The 21980-nt window shown below is 45.5% G+C and overlaps 2 protein-coding genes across 8 annotated transcripts in view; one reads left to right on the top strand and one right to left on the bottom strand.

Moving 5' to 3' along the window:
• The window catches only part of SLC16A14 (solute carrier family 16 member 14), a 39167-nt gene extending 30855 nt beyond the window's left edge, over positions 1-8312 (bottom strand). The window contains exons 1-3 of one of the 7 annotated variants that reach the window (XM_082396249.1): positions 6449-8312; positions 3992-4080; positions 3720-3883 (exon numbers count right to left, since the gene is read on the bottom strand). The gene's annotated coding sequence lies outside the window, so the exon portion shown is untranslated. Of the gene's footprint in view, positions 1-597; positions 3006-3719; positions 3884-3991; positions 4081-6448 lie in introns of those variants that run through there. The other 6 variants (XM_082396250.1, XM_082396247.1, XM_082396248.1 and 3 more) reach the window with 6 other exon arrangements.
• An 81-nt stretch (positions 8313-8393) lies between these two features.
• GPR148 (G protein-coupled receptor 148) overlaps positions 8394-21980 on the top strand; it is a 39923-nt gene continuing 26336 nt past the window's right edge. Inside the window, 1 exon segment of the mRNA XM_082396288.1 lies at positions 8394-21846. The gene's annotated coding sequence lies outside the window, so the exon portion shown is untranslated.

Raw genomic sequence — 21980 nt, 5'->3', positions numbered from 1 at the left:
CTGGCCCCCATCCCGGGCATCCCGCGTCTCCCCGCGCGCCCGGAACTCGCCAGCTCCACGGGGAAGCGAGGCCGATCGCAGTCCCGGCGGCCTGCGCGGGGGAGGCATCCCGCACCCCCAGAAGTCCCGCAGCCGCCCCGCCCCCGCCCGGGTCTCCCCCTCTCCGCCCCAGCACTGCTAGTTCGAGTGGCTAACGCGGGCCGGGAGAGGAGGCGGGAGCAAGGCTGGACGCGGGAACGAGCGCGCCTCTGGGGTCGGACGGGGATTTCGAGGGGCGCCGTGCGCCCTGGACGACGCGCGCGGGGCCCTGGCCGCCGTGGGAGCGCGGCGCGTGCCCACGTTGCGCCCCGGCGCGCCCGCCCGCCCCGAGGTGGCCTCGCCCGCGGCTCCGGAGACCCCCGGCGGGCGGCCTGGGCGGGACCACCGCGCCTCTGCTCAGCCCTGCCCTCGACCGCTCTGGCCGCCTTCCCCTACCCGGCCCCGGGCCCGCACCGCCGCTTCCCGGGCGCCTGGGGCGCAGCGGCCACCGCAGCCCAAGATGCCCCCGGCGCCGCTCCATCCCCGGGCCCGCGATGCCGCGCGGCCCGGGATACTCACTGTCCGCAGCCCTCGGCGCGGCGGCCTCACTGGGCTCCCCGCCCCGATCCCCGAACTTGCTGTTTTCCTCGGAGCCCCCTGAGCGGCTGGGCGGAGAGATTTGTGGCGATGTCGCCTATCATCCTGGAGGTGCCGGTGCCCGCGGCTCGGCGCTCCGCCCGGTTCGGCGCGCTGTGCGGGCTCCCGGCGCCTCTGCCGCTCGCTGCCGGGCCAGCTCCGTTTTGTGGAGCTTGGAGCTCGAGGCCTCAGTCCGTGTGGCTTTAAAAAGGGTGCGTTTGGAGGTGCCCGAACCTAACCTGAGCTTCCTTGCAATCCGTGCAATTTCAAATCTCCATGCTCGTTCATTCCTATACCGGCTAATTCTGGTTTGGCAGGAAAAAAAAAAAATTGCAGTCACCTCACGTGCACACTCTCGTGGCCGGCTGTAGTTTCCAGCTTTGGCTGAGGTTCGCTAATGCTCTCGGCACGTTTATAACTGGAGGAAAAGGCCCGAAACCTAAGATGCAGGTGGGAATGGAAGTATCTTCCATTTCTGTGAGATAGGGGAGAAGTGATGAAAAAAATCCTCACCTAAGGCTGGACCGCAAAATAGGGCAGTTTGTGAGGAAACAGTCGGGCAGACCCTGCAAGTGTTCTCAGCCAAAGGGGAATGAAAATCCCTTATTCTTTGTCCCATCCTGGGTGGTACCTCTCCCTGCTCTTTCCCCGGTATCTGTTGCCTGGCTCTTGCATTCGTGGGTACCAGGTACAGATTTCATTTCCACGTGTACCTACTCTGTTCCCAACACAATGCTTTGCCCAGGGAAAGTTTTCAATATTTGTTAAATGACTGTGTGAATAAATGAAGCCAGTGCTATTTTTACCTCACTTGAAGGATTCTGTAGTAGTTCTCTATTGCTATTGTAATGTAGTACCACAAACTTAGTGACTGAAAACAACACAGGTTTATTATCTCATAGTTTTGGGGGCCAGAAGTCTGAAATGGATTTTACTGGGTTAAAATCAAGGAGTTGGCAGAGTTGTGTTCCTTCTGGCAGCTCTAGGGGAGCGCTCATGCTTCTAGAGGGTGCCCACATCCCCCGGCTCCTGGCCATGTCCTCTGTCTTCAAAGCCAGCAACATTGCACCACTCTGTGCCTTTCTGCATACTCACATCTGTCTCCTGCTTCCACTGTTTTGTTTTGTTTTGTTTTAATAAATTTATTTATTTGGCTGCATTGGGCCTTTGTTGCTGTGCACGGGCTTTCTCTAGTTGCGGCGAGCGGGGGCTACTCTTTGTTGCGGTGCTTGGGCTTCTCATTGCGGTGGCTTCTCTTGTTGCGGAGCACAGGCTGTAGGTGCGCACGCTTCAGTAGTTGTGGCACGTGGGCTCAGCAGTTGTGGCTCGCGGACTCTAGAGCACAGGCTCAGTAGTTGTGGCGCACCGGCATAGTTGCTCCGCGGCATGTGGGATCTTCCCGGACTAGGGCTCGAACTTGTGTCCCCTGCTTTGGCAGATTCTTAACCACTGCACCACCAGGGAAGTCCCGCCTGCTTCCACTTTTAAGGGCTCTTGGGATTACATTTGGCCTAGCAGTGGTAATTGGATTATTAGATAATCCAAATAATCTGCCTGTTTTAAGGTCAGCTGATCAACAATCTTAATGCCATCTGCAACCTTAATTCCCCTTTGCCATGTAAGGTAACATATTCACAGGGTCCAGAGATTAGGATGTGGACATCTTTGAAGGACCATTATTCTAGCTATCATAAATTTCCTTTTTTCTTCCTTTTCCCCTTCCTTTCTTGTTTCTGCTTTTTTTTTTTTGCAAAAAAATAATATTCACATTATCAAATTTTGACTAAAAATAATTGAGAGCATTATGAGACAGTGAGGACATTTCGATGAAGCACCAGGCTTATGTGGTCCAAACGTTTTACTTTTGCTGATCGGAACATGAGCAAACGGATGGTTAGTATTCCCTTGGCCTGACCTTCTCAGATATCACCCATCTCAACCAGGCTTTTGACAGTAAGTCAAGATGGGGTTCCTGGCAAACACCTCAAGTGCAGATGGTCCATCTTGTTTGAAAAAAGGTCTGTAAGATTTTCAAGTCTTTTTTCCCCCTCTGAAATCTTTTAGATTTATTGAGGTATGATTGATGAAGTATGGACTGTATATATTTAAATGTACAACTTGATGGGTTTCAGATAAGTCTGTGGAACCATCACCTCCATCAAATAACTCCAGAATTTTCCTGCGCCCCTTGAAAGCCAGTCCTCACCCCACTGCACACCGCCCCAGGCAACCTCTCATCTGCTCTCTGTGAAGCTTCTCCTCTGGACCATGGGTACTTCACATCTAGAATGCCCACAAATGGCTTTTCTTTTTTTCCCTTCCAGCTTTACTGTGGTATAATCAACAAATAAAATTGTATACATTTATTTATATTTTTATTTTTGGCTGTGTTGGGTCTTCATTTCTGTGCGAGGGCTTTCTCTAGTTGCGGCGAGCGGGGGCCACTCTTCATCGCGGTGCGCGGGCCTCTCACTCTCGCGGCCTCTCCCGTTGCGGAGCACAGGCTCCAGATGCACGGGCTCAGTAGTTGTGGCTCACGGGCTTAGTCGCTCCGCGGCATGTGGGATCTTCCCAGACCAGGGCTCGAACCCGTGTCCCCTGCATTGGCAGGCAGATTCTTAACCAATGCGCCACCAGGGAAGCCCTAAAATTGTATACATTTAAAGTGTGCTATGTGATGATACACAGGTACATTGTGAAATGACTATCACATCACAATCAAGTTAATGAACACATCACTTCATGTAGTTACCTTCTCTTTTTTTTTTTTTTGGTGGTGAGTACACTTAAGATCTACTGTCTCAGCAGATTTCAAGTATACCTTACAGTTTGTTAACTGTAGTCACCATGCTGCTGTACATTAGGTCTCCAGAACTTACTCATCTCATAACTGAAAGTTTGTACCCTTTGACCAACATCTCCCCATTTCTCCCACCCCTTAGACCCTGGCAACCACCATTCTACTCTCTGTTTTCATGAGTTCAACTTTTTTTTTTTTTTTAGATTTTACATATGAGTGAGATCATACAGTATTTGTCTTTCACTGCCTGGCTTATTTCACTTACCATAATGTCCTCCAGGTTCATCTGCGTCGTCACAAGTAGCAGAATTTCCTTCTTTTTTTTATAGCTGAATAATATTCCATTGTGTATATATCACAGTTTCTTTATCCATTCATCCATCAGTGGACACTTAAGTTGTTTCTGTATTTTGGCTTTTGTAAATAATGCTGCAATGAACATGGGAGTGCAGATGTCTCTTCAAGACACTGATTTCATTTCCCATAGAGGGCTTTTCTAAGAAATCATTTTGTCTTCACAACTTTCATTGCTCTTACCTGCCTGACAGTCTCTTGTTGACACAGGTAGGTTGAGAGCAGACCTGGAGCAAAGGAACCTCCTATCTGTGAGTCACTGGTTGGTGTGTCTGGGTTAAAAGAATAGAAACCCATTGCGCATTAGAATGTAAAAGACAAGCACTGAACATTTTTCAGGTATCTGAGGTACAAGACCCTGACATCATCTCTTGATTTCTAGGCAAATTACATATTGTTCCACAATAGTAATCTCACTTTTAACTTAATTGTATCAGGTAATAACCTTGTCCCTTAAGAAGATAAAATGATTCAAGTGTTGCTTCTAAAAGCCTTTCCTCTTAGTTTTTTTATCATGCATTCAACTGATTTCATAACTCCATGTTGGAGTTGGGGTGCAACTAAGGATGTGGACAATCTTTGCCTTAAATTTGTTGCCTTAATGGTGTGGATTAAGCAGAGAGTGGGAGAAAATCAGCTTTTGAGGAAGTTCTAGCCCAGAATATTGAAGGTGTTAGAGTAATACCCTGAAGTGCCACCTTGACTGTCCCATTTTTATAGCCAATTCAGATACGAACATGACCTAGAACCACATGGTTACCCCAGACCATCATTCCGCCCATCTCTCAGTGTAGAAGGCAGCCCGCCCACACCCCTGCAAGCTTAATGCAGTAGACTGTGATGGTTAATTTTATGTGTCAACTTGACCAATATGTGCCGGTGAGGATGCGGGGAAACTGGAACCCTCATATACTTTGCTTTGGAAAACAGTTTGGCAATTCCTCAAAAGTTTAAACATAGAATTACCATATGGCACAGCGTTTCCATTCCAAGGTATATGCCCAAGAGTAATGAAAACATACGTCCACTCAAAATCTTGTACACAAATGTTCACAGCAACATTCTTCATAATAGTCAAAAAATGGAAACAACCCAAATGTCTGGCAACTAATGAATGGATAAATAAAATGAGATATATCCATATAATAGAACTTTATTCAGCAATAAAAATAAATGCAGTACTGATACATGCTACAATACGGATGAGTCTTGAAAACATTATGCTAAGTAAACAAGGTCAGTCACAAAATACCACATACTGTATGATTCAATTATACAAAGTGTCCAGAATAGGTACATACAGACAGAAAGTGGGTTACTGGTACCTAGGTTGGGGATGTAGGGGAGGAAATAGAGAGTGACTGCTAATGGTTACAGGGCTTGTTTGGGGTTATGGAATGTTCTAGAAGTGATTTTGGTGATGGTTGTGCAAATCTATGAAAAACCATTGAATTGCAAAAAATAGAAAATGAAAAGTCCCCCTACCCCACCTTCACCAAAATTACTGGAGTGGACTATATATGAATCAGTGCTGAGAATGAGTTATAATCTAAGCATAATGAATCCACTTCTATGTACCTGAAGTCCAAGATACAATGAATTAATTAACTCTGTTCTTTAAGTACTTTCTACTTAATTAAACTTAAAAGCTTTTGCACAGCAAAGGAAACCATAGACAAAATGAAAGGACAACCTACTGAATGGGAGAAAATATTTGCAAATGATATGACTGATAAGGGGTTAATATCAGTATATTAACAGCTAATATCAGTATATTAATATAAACAGCTCATACAACTCAATATCAAAAAATGAACAACTCAAAAAATGGGCAGAAGACATGAATAGATATATTTCCAAAGAAGACATATGGATGGCCAACAGACACATGAAAAGATGCTCAACATCATTAATCATCAGAGAAATGCAAATCAAAACCCAATGAGATGTCACTTCACACCTGTCAGAATGGCTCTCATCAAAAAGACCACAAATAACAGATGTTGGCAAGGATGTGGAGAAAGGGGAATCCTTGTACACTGTTGGGGCGAATGCAAGTTGGGGAAGCCACTGTGGAAAACAGCATGAAGGCTCCTCAAAAAACTAAAAATAGAATTACCATATGATCCAGCAATTCCGCTCCTGGGCATATATCAGAAGAAAATGGAAACCCCAATTCTAAAAGATACATGCACCCCAGTGTTCATAGTATTGTTATTTTAAAAAGCCAAGATATGGAAACAACCTAAGTGTCTATCAACAGATGAATGGATAAAGAAGATGTGGTATATACATATACAATGGAATACTACTCAGGCATAAAAATGAATGAGATTTTGCCATTTGCAACAAAATGGATGAACCTGGAGAGTACTCTGCTTAGTAAAATAAGTCAGACAGAGAAAGACAAATACTGTATGTTACCACTTATATGTGGAATCTAAAAAATAAAACGAATGTACGTAGCAAAACAGAAACAGACTCATAGAGAACAAACTAGTGATTACTAGTTGGGGGTGGAGGGGCAAAATAGGGGTAGAGGATTAAGAGGTACAAACTACTACGTATAAAATAAGCTACAAAGATATATTGTGCACCACAGGGAATATAGCCAATATTTTATAATAAATAAATAAATACCTTCCTTAGCCTCATCTTAAGCAATATTGTCCATAAAATCGTGGTTGTGATGTTCCAGTTATACATTTGTCTAATGCATATCAATAGAAAAGCGTATTAGTTTTAAGTTCATCAGCCTATGTTCTGCTTCGGGTTCCTGCAGCCTCACCCTTGGTCTCGCTGCCCGCACATACCTGTCTGATTGACATGCTGCAACAGAGCCCTTGTGTTTTCCTGCAGGTCTAGTTCATGAGATTGCGCGAGGAGCCCATTTGCTTTTCTAAATGGGTGTTTATAACAAGCAGGATGTAAGAGAAATCCCAAGCACTTCAGGATTTTCTTCCTGGTCTAGGACTCCCCCAGACTTCATCCCAAAGCACCTACAAAACTTCTCCTGCCTGCAGGGGTAGTTACAAGCTTACATTTACCTTGGCTTCAAATTCAAAGAACCCATCAAGGGTGAAGCGATACATAGCAAGATTAGCAACATGTTCCTGTCCTTACATTAGTCTTCCAAGTTTGTTACATTTTTCTTTCTGATGAAAATAACCAATATCCTCATGTAGTAGCATATGCTTTCATAAAAGTACAAAGTCTAAAACTCCAGTTCTGCCACTAACTTGGAAATGAAACATTTTCTCACACATGTCCTAAAAGAAGTAATGCTTGGTTCATGGGGGTTGTATTATAGTTTTGTTGGTTAATATTATAAATTATTTTAAAAATTTTTTATGAAATCAGTGATACTAGCAAATGATTATGGCTTTTTCTTGCACCTATAAGTTTTTCTTCTTTTATTTAATACCCATTTTCCTGAAAAGTGTCATGTAGATCGAATCTAATTTTAAATGCTGTCGGAGTATTCACAAATGGAAATTCAGTGAATCCTTCTGAGGCTACAGGAATCCTCATATACTGATATGTTTATATATCAGTATATAAACAGGAGTTAAATTTTATTTCCCATGAAACAGAGCACACTTGCAACTTATACTATTTTAAAAATATTTTGAGTGTTCAAAAATAGATCATTGGCATTAAACAAGCATGCTTAACATTCAGAAGTCAACTCCACATCATAATCTTTGAGAAGGTCGTCAATAAATAGGACTGAGTCTGGATGAGAAAGACCTAACATTTTTTCTTGTCAGTCACGACCTCACTGTACCTTTATTTGCAGGAGCAAATGGTTGTGATGAAAGCAGTTGAAGACATGAGATGTGAATGCCCTAAATTTAAGAGGAAAGGAGTTTGGGAGAAGTACTTGAACCATGTCTCATTTGTGGGACAAACATGTTATCTAGCAAAATTAGTGCAAGCTATTGAAGAACAATGTATGGATAGTTTAAGGGAGAATCAGTAAGCAGGTTCTTCTATTTTACATAGGAGGAAGATGGTTCTCTTTTCTATGATCATTTTTCGTGGATTTCTTATACTTCTACCCTGTACCTTTAAGCTGGACAGATAAACCTAGGAAACCTATTAGCCAGAGATGAATCAGAATGGGCTGCAGCTATTGTAACAATGTTCTTGGACCTCTTTGCTCTGTCTTGCCCTTGACTTGGACTTTCCTCCTGACTCTTGCTCATGTTGACCTGACCTTGTGTCTCAAGTCTCCAGTTTTCTCTTCACCTTGAGAACAAATTGAACTTCCGGTGCTCTTTCGGAGACACTGGTGGATCTTCCAGCCCCAGACCAGTCCCCCAGCTGGACCTACCCTGGCTCCTCTGCCAGAGAGGATCAGATGATTTCACTGTATCGTGAAGGCCAAAGGCCAGCGTTAGGACACTCTCAGGACTGTGTAACCAGTGGTTATGAAAACGCAAGAGCTGTCCTCTTCCTGGTTGCAAAGCAGGAGAGCACGCGTGGCGGAAGCTAAGAGCACCCAGAGCTTAGGCTCCAGGCGGTGAGGTCAGGCCCGAGCTGGAAGCCCCGCCCCCCCTCTGTTCTGCGGAGGCTGGTGCATTCACCCTGGAGCGGGTGTGCCGGCAGAACTACATCAAAGGGACACTGAAAGCATTAAATAAGACGACGCATGTAAAGCACCGTGTTGGCACAGTGCTTGGCATATAATTAGGAGACTTGTTTCTAACGTTGTGTTAATGGTGTCATTGAAACCCATGCCACCTCTGAGGGAAAACTGCCTTCCAGCAGAGGCCTTTGGAGAGGCGGCATAAATTAGTGGTTCAGAGCGTACACCCTGGAGCCTCATTGCCTGGATTCAAATCCCAACTTTCATCACTTATTTCACCTTTAATGAGGTTACTTAGCATCTCTACATCTCAGTGTGATCTTCTGTAAAATGGGAACAAGAAGAAAAGAGGAGGAGGAGAAGGGGAAGAAGAGGAAGAAGAAGAAGGAGGAGGAGGAGAAGAGGAGGAAGGGGAGGGGGAGGGATAGGAGGAGGAGATTAACCCTTTGGATTGTGGTGGGGTATTAAATGACTTAGACTCTATGAAGTCAATCACCATGCCTCCCAGTGCGATGCACTAAGCACACAGCATCCCTTTCTGTGAGACTCTTGACAAAAAAAATACATAACCTACATCTAATTGTGAGGATGCATCAGACAAACCTGAATTAAGGGATATTCTAAAAAATAACAGGGCCTGTACTCTTCAAGAAGGTCAGCGTCATGAAAGATAAGTGAAGATTCAGGAACGGTCCAGGATAAAAGAGATGAGAGAGACCATGACAACTTAATGCAGCGTGTGATGCTTGGATTGCTTTTACCAATTGGAGTGGGACAGCGGGCCAAATTTGATTCAGGGCCAGAGATTAGGTAACCGTATTATAACTTTGTTAAACTTTTTATTTTGAAAAATTTACTGTGGTAATGTAAGAGAATGTCCTTGTTTTTAGGAAATGGTCCCTGAAGTATTTAGGAGTAAAGAAGAATTTAGAAAGTATGTAAAGTCCTTAGAACAATGCCTGGCACGTAGCACGTAGCATGTTATTTTCTAACTGAATTTTTTTGGTGCTGAATTCCTTGTAGTATCAAACAGTGCTCTTGTGACCTTCATTAACAGTGTTGCAGGAAAATGTGGCTAATCTCACTGCTTTTTCTTTTCCTGTTTCCCAGCCTTTGGTTTCAGATCTTAGGCAGTCCTGGAAAATACAGGAAAGCTACAAGGAGTTTCCTTTGCTCAGATGTAATATCTCTCAGCGCCCCTGGGTTCCTCCTGCCCTCTCTGCCTCTCTCATGCCTCTTTTACGAGCCTCACTGTGCATTCAGATTGTGGAAGGTGAGCTCACCTGTGCCCCTGGAGCAGGATGGGGTGAATGAGAGCAGGAGAGCTCCCTGCTCAGCGGAGAGGAGTGAACATTTGCAGAAAAGAGCGTCCCCCAGAATTGTTCTTTAAGTACTTTACTGTGGTCCCCTCTCCCCTTGTGGGGTGAGATAATCCGCTGGAATATGGGGGAGGGTGTTTAAATAAAGATGTTGACCTAAGCCATGTGCTGGTTCCCAATTCATTGTGTGAATAGCTCCATGGGGACAAAGATGGCCAGACGAGGGAGCTGTCTTTCAAAACTCTTGTCATGAATGGTTGGTTCAATCCCGAAACCAGCTCTCAATGGTTTTTGCCTTGGGGTGAGTAGACTGAATGATGGGGGTTACCTTGGTTACTTAGCTGCTCTTACACGAAACATGGTTAACGGGCTTCACTGTAGTTGAGGTCAGCATCGTATTGGATGTGTAACTAGCCTGGGGTCATACTCACTTGAATGACAGTGGGGTCTTTAGGATACATGGGGTTAAAAAAAAAAAGGAAAAAAAACCCCCACACCATCAAACGCGCTTCACGTGGTTTCAAACCTCCATGTGTTGCCGAAAGTGAGGTCCGGCAGCTCACTGCTCAGAAGCCAATACTCGGGAGAAGAGGTTGGTGGAAAGTAAAGTTTGCTTCATTTCGGAGGCTGGCAACTGGGGGAGTCGGCCTTTGGACATGAGTCCGCCCTCTCCCCCAGTTGCCAGCCTCTGTAATAAAGCAAACTTTCCTCTCCACCAGCCTTGCCTCGCGAGTATTGGCTTTTTGAGTGGTGAGCAGCCAGACCCCATTTTCGGTAACACGTGGAGAGAGGTTTGTCAATGTGAAGGATGAAACAACGGTCTGGCCCGCCTCAATTTGGATATACCTGAGAGGAGTGAGGGGGACATTGTTCCTAGAGGTTGTGTTGGCTGCAAAAATAGGAGGATGTGCTTCCTGGGTATCAGGACTGTCTGTCAGGATGACTTGAGGCGATACCTTCCAGAGATTGAGATGGGAACGCTGGTGATTTTCAACGTGCAGTGACTAGCAATGGCTAACACTGAGTCTCTTTCATGCATTACAAAATATTATTGAGCTCTTACAAGGTGCCTGACACTGTTTCTAGGTGCTGACAAATCAGTAGTAAACACATGCATGTCCAATTCTTGTTTAGTCCTTTGAATAGTCAAGGAGAAAGTCTCAGTTAGGAGTAGAAAGGTCTTTAACACCTCTCTCTAATTTATTAAGGGCGAGAGCAGGCTGCAGGCTTAGTAGTCATCCTGCAGTAGCCCTATCTAGCTGGAATTAATAACCTTGTTTGTTTTCATTTATTTATTTATGGCTTCCTTTATTTATGCACTAATTTAACAAGAGTTACTGAGAGCTTACACTGTGCCAGTTTAGTTTCAGGTGATGCAGAATGCTACCCTGGGCAAAGCCGACAGGAGCCTCTGCGCTCATGGAGCCTATATTCTAGGGGAGAATAAAATATGCAATATTTCACGTGGTGACAGGTGTTATAAAGTAAAACAAAGGAGGCTGAGGGGAGCGAGGAGAGGGTTGCATTGTTCTTTTATATGTTTAGGTTGGTCTTGGCAAGGGGTAGACTTGTTTTCCATTTACACTAATGATATGACACTTCCCTTGAAAATAAAATTTAAGTTAAAAGACAAATTCATTTAAAGAAAATTGTAAGTAGATCATCGTTCGGCAAGATGGTAGGCAAATAACTGACATTTGGGACGTGTTACTTTAAGGCAGTGGTTTCAAGCATTGGCTGAATGTTAGAATCACCTGGGAGTTTTAAAAAATTCCAGATGGTCAAACCACACTGCAGACTAATTGGATCGGACAATTAGCCAGGGAACTGCCCATCTCCCAACCCACAGTGGGGTTATTTTCTGGAGAAATTGAACTAGATGTGGGTGCAGGCAGGACAGAAAGTGGGGCTGCGGCAGAGAGCGGGAAGGGGTGCATTCTGCTCACTGAACGGTGAGACCCCCCCCCCCCCAGCACCTTTCACCTGCTCTGCCCCCCACACACCAGCGGTCTGGATCATATTTCTCAAACAGGAGACATGACGAAACTTCCTTTGGAGAAACTGAATGGGCCCAAGAAGAATAATTTGCAAATAATGATGTTTTGGGGGTACCCGATGAAGAAGTTGGCTTTCTACCCAATCATGATAAGTAAAACACCCCTTCTGGCACATCCTTTCCTGCCCACAAACGCAGAGCTTCTAATCAGCTTTCCAACAAAGGGCTATAGGAAGGAAGTCAAATCTACGCACACTAAGTTAACTGAGTTTGAAGAAGTTGGTTACAGCAGTGGAACTGGAGGGATGGTCCCATCATGAATCAAGTAGGTCACACAGCAGTGTGGCTGGTAGGTGGTGCCACTCAACCGGTCGACCACTGGTGTATGCTGGCTCGTAAGAGTAATCACCGCGCTACGTGCTCTGTTACTCAGTCCTCAGAACACCTCCATAATGGAGATGCTTTTATTCCCCCAATTATAGGTGAGTAAACAGGAGGACGAACAAGTTCAGGAACTTGCCAGGTACACACAGCTGGGATTTGGATCAAGGGAGTTTGTCTCCAGAGTCCCTGCACTTCACCACTACATCACGCAGCCTCCAGTTGGGTATATATTTCTAGACAAAAACAAAACAAAACAAAACTCAGGGATGCACCCCCTGGTTCCTGCAGGCTACAGCTGCCTTGAAGAACAGGCATCCCAACTCCCTAACTGGCTGTTTAAAGACCTTGATCTGAGCCCAGCTCACTTTTCTGGTGTCATCTCCTACTATATCTCTGTGCCATCAGAGATCCAGGCAAAGTGGATTTTCCTCAGTTCATGCCTCCGTGTTTCCATGGGCTTTTTCCTTCCTTAGCCTGGAATCCCTTCTAATTCTTTACTCTTTTTCCTGACTCCACTCAACCTAGTTCCTTCAGATCCAAATGACCAGGACCTGTTCTGTGTGTCCGCGGGCTTGTATACCTCTGGTCCTCTGGAGAGCACCTCTGCCGTTGCCACCTGCCCACCATCTGCTCTTCCTTCCCCTGCCATCAGCAGCCTGGCGTTCCCTTGGGGAGCTGTTGCCCGTGAGAGTTCTGCTGCACTTCCAGGATCCAGGCCCAACCTACTGGAGCATTCTTGCTCTCTGACCATAGAAATTGGTGTAGGAATGAACTTGTGACCCAAACCAAGCCAATCACCCCCAATCCCAGCACTTTGTTTAGAAAGAGGTGGTCTCTGCCAGACTCGCAGAGCTGGTAGGACCCAAGCCTCACACTACTCGGGGAAACTTTTCCTACCTCGTGGAAGTATTGGAGAATGTGTGTGTACATGATTTAAGGTTAAAGTCTGCACAAAGAGAACAGAGCCAAGAGTTGAGAAACAAAGAAAGGATGTCCTCATTTGAGCAGCTGGGCCCAGCCATGCTTTCCAGACTCTTCTGTGTTTTTCTGTTACATGAACCACTTGTGCTCTTGAGCCAGTTTGACTTGAGATCCATCCCTTGCAAGTTCGAGGATCTTGACTCACGCGTGGCCTGTGTGCCTTGCTGTGATTGATTCCGTGGCTCTCCTGTGTGGTGGATTCCAGGTGGCCCCAGGCACAGAGTGGGCCTTTCTAAGGCACGAGGAAGGCTTGGATGAGTCAGAAGTCCTCCTCTCTTTGCTGATCTTGTCCTGCTTCTTCTGCGGAAGTCAAACTTTCTCTAATTGCCGACAGCAAAACAGTTGCTGTGGGAAAACATCTTTTTACTTGTTCAGTCCAGAATCATGGCTTCTCTGCTCCCCTTTTCTTTGAAAAACTCTGTCTTGGGGATTAGAAGGGTGTACTCCTGTCAGGAAGTTTGCCTCAGGGCATTTTCAACAGCATCACAGATCAGCAGAAAGTACTCCCTATGTTTTGTTTAAATTTAACAGAGAACCCAAAGGTGTGAGAAGCGTGGAGGGGATGAGACTTGCAGGGCAAGTTTCTTGAACTGCGGAGAAGAAGAAAGGAAAGGAAGTCTCAGCACCAAGACCTGAGGTTCAGAATTTAAATGACACCTGTGAACAGGGACAGTCCAGGGCAAAGTTAGCAAGCAAATGTCTTTGGAGCCCACCGGTTCTCAATTCAGTGGCCCAGCTCTCCCTTCCCGCTCTTCCCCTCCAGAGCAGAGAACTGAGGGGATGAGGCCCAGGGCAGGTGTTCTGATATCAGATGAGTGTATCAAGAGTACAGGATGCTGCTGGGAGCCATGAAGGGCTCTCAGCTAGGGAAGCCTGAACAGAGGCTCGAGGCCAAGGCCAGGAAAGCGTGAGCTGCAGGGAGTGGGTGAGATAAAGGGGCTGCCGTGCCCTGAGCACTCAGCCTGAGGTTCCTGTGGTCAGAAGCTCCACAGCGAGCCAGGTCCTGAGACTGAGAACTTGGTACCGTTTGCCCTTCTGAAGTAGTTCTTCATACATTGGGAAGATAATACCAAATTATGAGTCTCAAGGGCACATCTGTCCCAGACTGCCTTCTAGTTCGTTTTGGGGCCAGCAAGGCTAGTATTCAGCTAATAATCCCACTATGGCCATAGAGGGAATTAAAACGCTGACATATTTCTGTCATGGTTGACAAATAGGAAAAACAGCTGCTTCCTGGCCCTTCACTACAACATTCCTCCCCCCACGACCCCCTCAAGGCGGGTAACCTTGTCTTATCAGATATGAAATATTTTGAAAAGCACTCCTGGGATACCTAAGCTTGCTACACAAATTAGCTATTATTCATTATCCTGCATTTAGACATTGAAAAGTACTGAGTTAAACCGTTTGCTACAAATCCACAGGTTTTGAGCACCTGCTGTGTGTAAAGGTCCTGGTGAGATCTGCATGCTGGACTAGACAAGGCAGGAGAGGCCCGTGTACCCTCACATGGACACACTGCACCCCACAAAAGCCCGGCTGCTTGCATGCCTCTGTCTTCCGCATCCCGCAGTGAGGACGAACAAGAAAGGGGAAGGCGAAAAAGCGAATGTGATAATAACCCAGCCCAGACAAGCTCTCTCCTGCGCCCCTTCCTCTCGGGGGCCCACGCAGGGCCCTGGTCGCGCAGAGCCACGAGGCAGGGAGCTGGGGACCAGATGCCAGGCGGTTCCCCCATGTGGAGATCTGGAGGTCCAGAGCCACTGCAGTGGAAGAATAAAACCATCAAAGGAGGGAGCCCACGGGAGAGGCCACTGGGGCTGATTTCTTGGGGTCTGAGTGATGATGGAGCCTTTGGTGGGTGGGTGGCTGTGTGGCCAAGCCTTTGCGATGCGTGTTAGCACCTTCAGGTGGCACCTGAAGTGGCAGCAGAAAAGGGGCCAGCACGACTCAGGACGAGCCTCCTGACACCTGGGCATCTGGGAACAAGGTTTTGCCTCTAATTTCTAACAAGTGAATAATACCCTTGTAGTTATCCTGAACGCTCTGTTTTTCTTAAAATGTACAAGTTCTCCTTGGATAATTTCTATGAAATGTACTCAGTTCAGAATGGCATAAAATGAAGGCAGTAGATGGAAAGAATAAAAAAAGGCAAAGGAAAAAATTCTGAAATTCTCTTCATTTTTTCCCTCGTTATTAAGGCTTTGAGGGCTTGTTTTACTCTTCCATCTCGGTTCCTCTTAGAGAACGGGTTCTCCTGGTTGAGTGGAGGCCCGACTCTAGGGACTGGACTTCGGCTTTCAACTTGGCTCCCCACTGGAGTGATGAAATTGGCCTTTTTTCCACGCCTGCTATGAGCACGCATCGATGTCATTCATTTCAACATGGGAGTGATTAAAGCAAGTAGCCGCCTCCTTGTCCCTGATCTCCGCCTGCTGGCGGGGGTGAGGTTGTGGGCAGACGGGATCCAACAGAAGCTGACCATGTCGGGACCCTCTCTGATTTTACGTCATCTGTACTCTGAAGGTCAAGCAGGACCAGAGTTTTCTTTGCCCTTTTCCCTCCTCTGCATACTGACCTCTCCCCGACCATCCCTGGGGCCCACCCATGTCCATTCTCATGGGCCTAGATCGAGAACTAATTCCAGGGTCAAGTTCAGACTGTTAAGAGACCACTACTGGGGGTGTTGGCATTTTGAAAGTTAATGTATCAGAGACTCTCAGGGTTGAAAAAGATGTTGGAGATTAATCTAAGCCAGGGGTCAGGACTTCCCTGGCAGTCCAGTGGTTATGACTCCACGCTTCCAATGCAGGGGGCGTGGGTTCGATCTCTGGTCAGGGAACATGCTGTGTGGCATGGCCAAAAAATGAAAAAAAACCCCCAGGGGTCAGCAAACGGGGCAAAATCCAGCTTGACACCCATTTTTGGGAAATCAAGTTTTGTTAGAATACAACACCCATTCGTTTGTACATTGTGTATGTGTGTGTGTGTGTGTGTGTGTGTGTGTGTGTGTGCGTGCACGCTACAAAAAAGCAAGAACGGCAGAGCTGACAGGTTGTGACAGAGACCATATGACCCACAAAACCAAAAATATTTACTATTTACTCCTTTACAGATGAAGCTTGCCAATTCCTGATCCAACCTAACGCTGTTTACGTCTCCTGTAGGTGACCAGTTCTTGAACACCTTGTATGACAGAGAGCTCACTTCCTAATACTCACCAGCTCTTTAATTCTAGAATGTTCCTTTTTATGTTAAGCTGCATTCGCTTTCTTGGTTTTCTTTTTTCTACCACTTTATCGGAAAACTAAAAATTCAGATAACCCTAAGGACCTAATTTCTGATGGTAGAATCCCACACACTTTTATAGTTTGCTGGAAGAGATAGTTGGTATGAAGGTAAAGGGCTTTAGAGGTAATTACCTTTCAAACCACATGACCTGGGTATTTGCCTCTTTTCTGCTCACTTATGAGGTCCACCCTCGAAAATCAGGGCATTCAGTCTTGTTGCAGGCTGAGCCAAATCAGTCTTGGGAGGTGGAGTTCCCGCCAATGTTCCCTTTTCAGCCTCCCGAAGGTGGTCAGCTCATGACATCGTGGTCTGGCATCCACACACACAGTGTATGAAATAGCAGAAGAGAAATAATTATGCCAAGGATGAAAAGTCTGAGATTGTGCAACTTTAGGATTTCACTTGCATACACGCATATTCTCTTTACTATGGCTGTGTAACAAACCACCACCAAACTTGGCGGCTTAAAATTGTCCTTTAGTTTTGCCCACGATTTAGTGGATCTGGAACTCGGAAAGGGTTCAGTTGAGCAGTTCTGGTTTGAGGCTTCTCATGTGGACACAGTCAGATGTCAGCCGGGCTGGACGTGCCCTGTGGCTCAGTCCCACTGCTGACACCTGAGCTGTCACGGTGCTGATAGCTGGCACTCAGCTGGGACGTGCACTGGAGTGCCTGCACGTGGCTTCTCCAGCATGGCAGCCTTGGCTTAACTGGACGATGTACGTGGTGGCTCAGGGCTCCGAGGACAAGTGTTCCAGAACACTCAGAAGCTTCTTTATCGGGCTTCCCTGGTGGCACAGTGGTTGAAAATCTGCCTGCTAATGCAGGGGACACGGGTTCGAGCCCTGGTTTGGGAAGATCCCACATGCCGCAGAGCAACTAGGCCCGTGAGCCACAATTACTGAGCCTGCGCGTCTGGAGCCTGTGCTCCACAACAAGAGAGGCCGCGATAGTGAGAGGCCCGCACACCGCGATGAAGAGTGGCCCCCACTTGCCGCAACTAGAGAAAGCCCTCGCACAGAAAACGAAGACCCAACACAGCCAAAAAAAAAATAGATAAATAAATTAAAAAACAAAAACAAAAAAAAACCTTGGCTAGTTTAAAAAAAAAAAAAAAAAAAAGAAGTTTCTTTATCGGTTGAAACAGTCACAAGCCCACCCTGATTTGGGGGTGGGGGGACAGGGACCCCGCCTCTCAAGGGCAGATGTGGCAAAGTTACATTGTGGAGGAGCAGGAGGGGTGGAAGATATTGCCATAACTATCCTTGGAAAATGTAATCTGCCAGGGATATTGTCCTGAAATTGTACACACTGCTTTTCCAGGAGCCACATCCAAAAGATGACCCATGTGGGAGGAGCTTTAAGAAGAAGTTTTCTCCACTTTTGACTCCGTAGCTCCGCCCCTCTCAGCTGCTTCCTGGCCTCTGCACAACAATGGTGCAGGTGAACTATCTGGCACCCCCTGGATTGATTTCAGTTTGGACATCGATGGCCGTGTCATTTGGCTCCTCTGTGCTTTGACACTAAACTTATGGCTTTGCACAGTCATTTTCTCTATTGCATGGTGCTTAACAGCTTTGCTTTCCTGATGTTGAATCAGGGTTGGATGACAATAGAGGATATTGGATCTTTTCTGGAAGGTCTTTTGGAAAACTTCCAGCAGGGTGAGAGGATCCATTTTCCACCTCTGTCCTCACTACCCTTCTGTAGGAAATTGTCCATCTGCTTCAGGAAGGCCGTCTGACCCTGGGAATCAGGAGAGCACAGTCATGGCCTCTGCATGGCCCCTGCTACGGGCCATGAGCCCTACACCTGCCTTTCCTCCTCTCTCTTGCTTTTCCCTGGCCAACAAATATCCTATTGGCTCTGAGAGTTTTTGAGTAGTTGCTTTGGAAATAAAAAACTTATTACGTGAAATATATAAACATGGGAACCATCACTTTTAAATATTCCTAACTAGTACCAGCAGTTTGAGTGCTCGGCAAGCTGTTTAGGAGAAGAAGGTAAGAACTTGTGGGAGAAAAAGTGGATTATTTACTAAGTGTCTTATTTATCATTTGTATATGACTGAGCCATTTTATAACTTGACATAATTCAAGTCTGTATCAAAGGGAGAACTTATCAAAGAGAAATAAAATTTGCAGTATTGGGACTTCCTGGTGGTCCAGTGGTTAAGACTCCACGCTTCCACTGCAGGGGGCACGGGTTCGATCCCTGGTCGGGGAACTGAGATCCTGCATGCCATGCCACACGGCCAAAAAAAAAATTTGCAGTATTTAACAAAGGTATTAGTCGTGTGTGTGTGTGTGTGTGTGTGTGTGTGTGTGTGTGTGTGTGTGTGATGCTGAACAGTCTCCATCCCCCTTGCTGTCGGGAACTCATTGTGAGTTATCATGTGTGTTGTTTGCTATGTCACCAAGTCCACCTCTATTTGGTTTTCATATGGTGGGACCCCTTCCCTCGCAGCTGTGTGCTAGTCCTGGCTGGTCCTTGTCCTTCAGACAATCTGGGCAGCAGGTGGAAGGTGGAACTGGGGACCTGTCATGCCCAATATCTAATTTTTCCATCCTAGAGTTGGAGCCATTTTCTTATGCTACAAAGGCACCCAAACTTTATTTGCATTAAAATCACTGCAGGCGTTAAAACACAGCTTCCTGAGCCTCATCCCTGAAGAGTCTGATTTGGTAGGTCTGTGGTGGGGCAGGGATCACTCACCATCAACTGCAAACCCCACTTTGCCAAGCATTTTGCCCATTTCAGCTTCTGTACCTTCTGCTACAGTGACCCTCAAGTGAGCTTCTACTTTCTGCTGGGTTATGTCCTGAGTGTTTTAAAGAAAGCTTGAGGGAACTTCCCTGGTGGTCCAGGAACTTCTCTGGTGGTCCCCTTCCAATGCAGGGGGTGTGGGTTCAATCCCTGGTTGGGGAGCTAAGATCCCACATGGCTCGGGGCCAAAAAACCAAAACATGAAACAGAAGCAATATTGTAACAAATTCAGTAAAAGACTTTGAAAATGGTCCACATCCAAAAAAAAAAAAAAAGCTTTAAAAAAAATAAAAAAGAAAGCTTGAGAGAGACAGAGACAGACAGAGACACCTGAGGGGCAAAGATATAAACACTTCTGCCTTCATGTAGTTGAGCATAAACCTGACTTCTTAGCCTGAAGGGCATCTGGCCAAGGGTGGAAACAGGTTAAAATAAGCACATATTTGCACTCAGTGAATATTTGTTGAACGAAATGAAGGGGAGAAATAAGTGTTCTAGCAGTAGTTTTAAAGAGTGTCAGGGGAGCACAGAAGAGAGGACTTCTTTTAGCTTCATAACCTTGACACCTTATCAGGTCATTGCTTCGTGGAGCTGTCATATGGACTAGATTGATGAATAGCTCTATGTACTCTGTGACGTGGTCTAACAAAGTAATTTCCTGACAGAGCCTAAAGGCACACCAGTCTGCCCGCCAACAACTATCCATTGCTAGTTGCCACCAGAATCCTTTTTAAAATTTTTGAAATGGTCTGAAATGCACCTTGGCTCCCTGCTGTCAGACACAGCTGAACGCTGTACAGCCTCACCTGTGTGTGCGTGGCCCCAGCTCCCCTTGCCCACAGCTCAAAGACATCTTGCAGATCATTGCCTTTCAGTAGTTGCAGGGGGGAGGCAGGAATTTTGTAAGCTTTTCAGCCCATGAATATACCTTTGTCTCAAGAACCTCACTAAATTCCTAAATCCTGGGGTGCTTTGGAAACTTCTGGAGATGATTCTCCTATAGCCTGCCTGTGGAACCACATATTATCCATCTCATCCACATTTTGTCCCTGGGTATTTATTTACTCTTGCTCAAGTAGACCAAATCGTCAAGACACCTGTCGTCTTTGGCTAGATCCTGTAGGGAGCTCTGAAAAGAGACCCTTGCTGCTTAAAGTGGGATCCATTGGAGGCCAGCCTTGGCATCGCCTGGGAGCTTATGAGAACTGAAAACTCAAAGACCTCCTGCATCAGAATCTGCATGTGATTCAATCCCCAGCCAATTCAGCTGAGCCTAAAAGTATGAGGAGCACTGGTATAAAATATACATTGGCGTTGGCCTCACCAGGTGCAAAGGAGTTCCTGTAATCTGCCGGTCAAGGGGAGTGAATTCTTTCCAGGGGCATCTGGTTTACAAAGTGCAGCAGGAGGTGGACTTGGGCAGCCTGAGGGTGGTCCTCCAACAAAGAAGCAGATGCTGGCTGCTGGGAGGGAAAGCATATAACTAGGGGAAATAAAAAAAGGATCTAAGAGAGTGTGGGCAGAGCATGGATTTTGTTTGCCACATCTCTCATAGGAGCAGATTGGATCCAATTTTCTCTCTCTTGATTTTATCCACTATTGCCCACAGTTGCCTCCTCCGAGAGGAAGTGAAAACACTTGAAAGAAAACATCTTCCCAACTAACAGCCAGGCTGCCAGCCTTAAAACAAGTGTGACCAGTTTGGAGTAACAGGGAGAGACAGTCTTAGCAAAGCTAATTTCTTTCTCAAAAAAGTAAGTAGTCTACTGCTAAAAATTTTAACAAATCTGGTGATGTGTGAATGATCACTGGTGCTTAATTGTGTCTTAGAAAATGAAGAGTGTAAGTTTTTGAGAAAGTAAAACTACCTGGCATTCCTTCTTATTCATGGGACTCTCCCTACGTTAAAAAAAATAAATTTCAATATAGTTTTTTTAGACAGAGGAGGTGGATTAAGATGATAGACTTAGTTTTTTTAAAAAATTGGATTTATTGAGGTATAATTTACATTCAGTAAAAAAATCACCCTTTGAAACATACAGTTCTCTGAATTTTAACAAATGTTTACAATTTTATAATCACCAGCACAAAGAATAGTACAATTTCATCAAAACCAAAAAGTTCTCTTCTGCCCCTTTGTAGCCGTCCTTTTATTCACCCTTAACTCTTGGCAACCACTGATCTGATTTCTGTCTCGACAGCTTTGGCTTTTCCAGAATATCACAAAAATGGAATTATGCACTCGGTAGCTTTCTGTGTCTTGTTTCTTTCACTTGGCATAATGCTTTTGAGATTTACCCACATTGTGTGTGTCAGTGTGTATATAGCTTAACTATTCCTTTTCATTGCTGAGTTGTATTCTTGGTATGAATGTACCAAGGCTTGTTTTTCCATTCACCAGTCAATGGACATCTGTATTGTTTCCATTTTTTGGCTATTAGGCAAATTCTATGAACATTTGTGTATAGGTTTTTGTGTGAACACATGTTTTCATTTCTCATGGGTAAATATCTAGGAGTAAAAAGGCTGGGTTGTATGGTAACTGCATGAACTTTTAAAGAAACTAAGAAACTGCCCAACTGTTTTCCAAACTGATTGTACTACATCACATTGCCACCAGCAGAGGATGAGAGTTTCAGTTGATTCACATATTTTCTAGTTTTTGGTATTGTCAGTTTCCCGCTGCAATTTTAGACATTCTAATAGGTGTGTAGAGGTCTCTCATGGTAGTTTTTTTTTTTTTTTTTTTAAGTAGGAAATGATCCCTGGCTTTAAGGAACCTGAAGTTTCTTGACCGGTCTGCATTACTCACTCTGATAGCTTTTTTTTTTTTTTTAAATTTTA

This window comes from Balaenoptera borealis (genome assembly GCF_965194805.1).
Source record: "Balaenoptera borealis genome assembly, chromosome: 6".
Taxonomy (NCBI): domain Eukaryota; kingdom Metazoa; phylum Chordata; class Mammalia; order Artiodactyla; family Balaenopteridae; genus Balaenoptera; species Balaenoptera borealis.
Note: the sequence above shows the minus strand (reverse complement) of the source record. Positions and strands in the feature narration are given on the sequence as shown.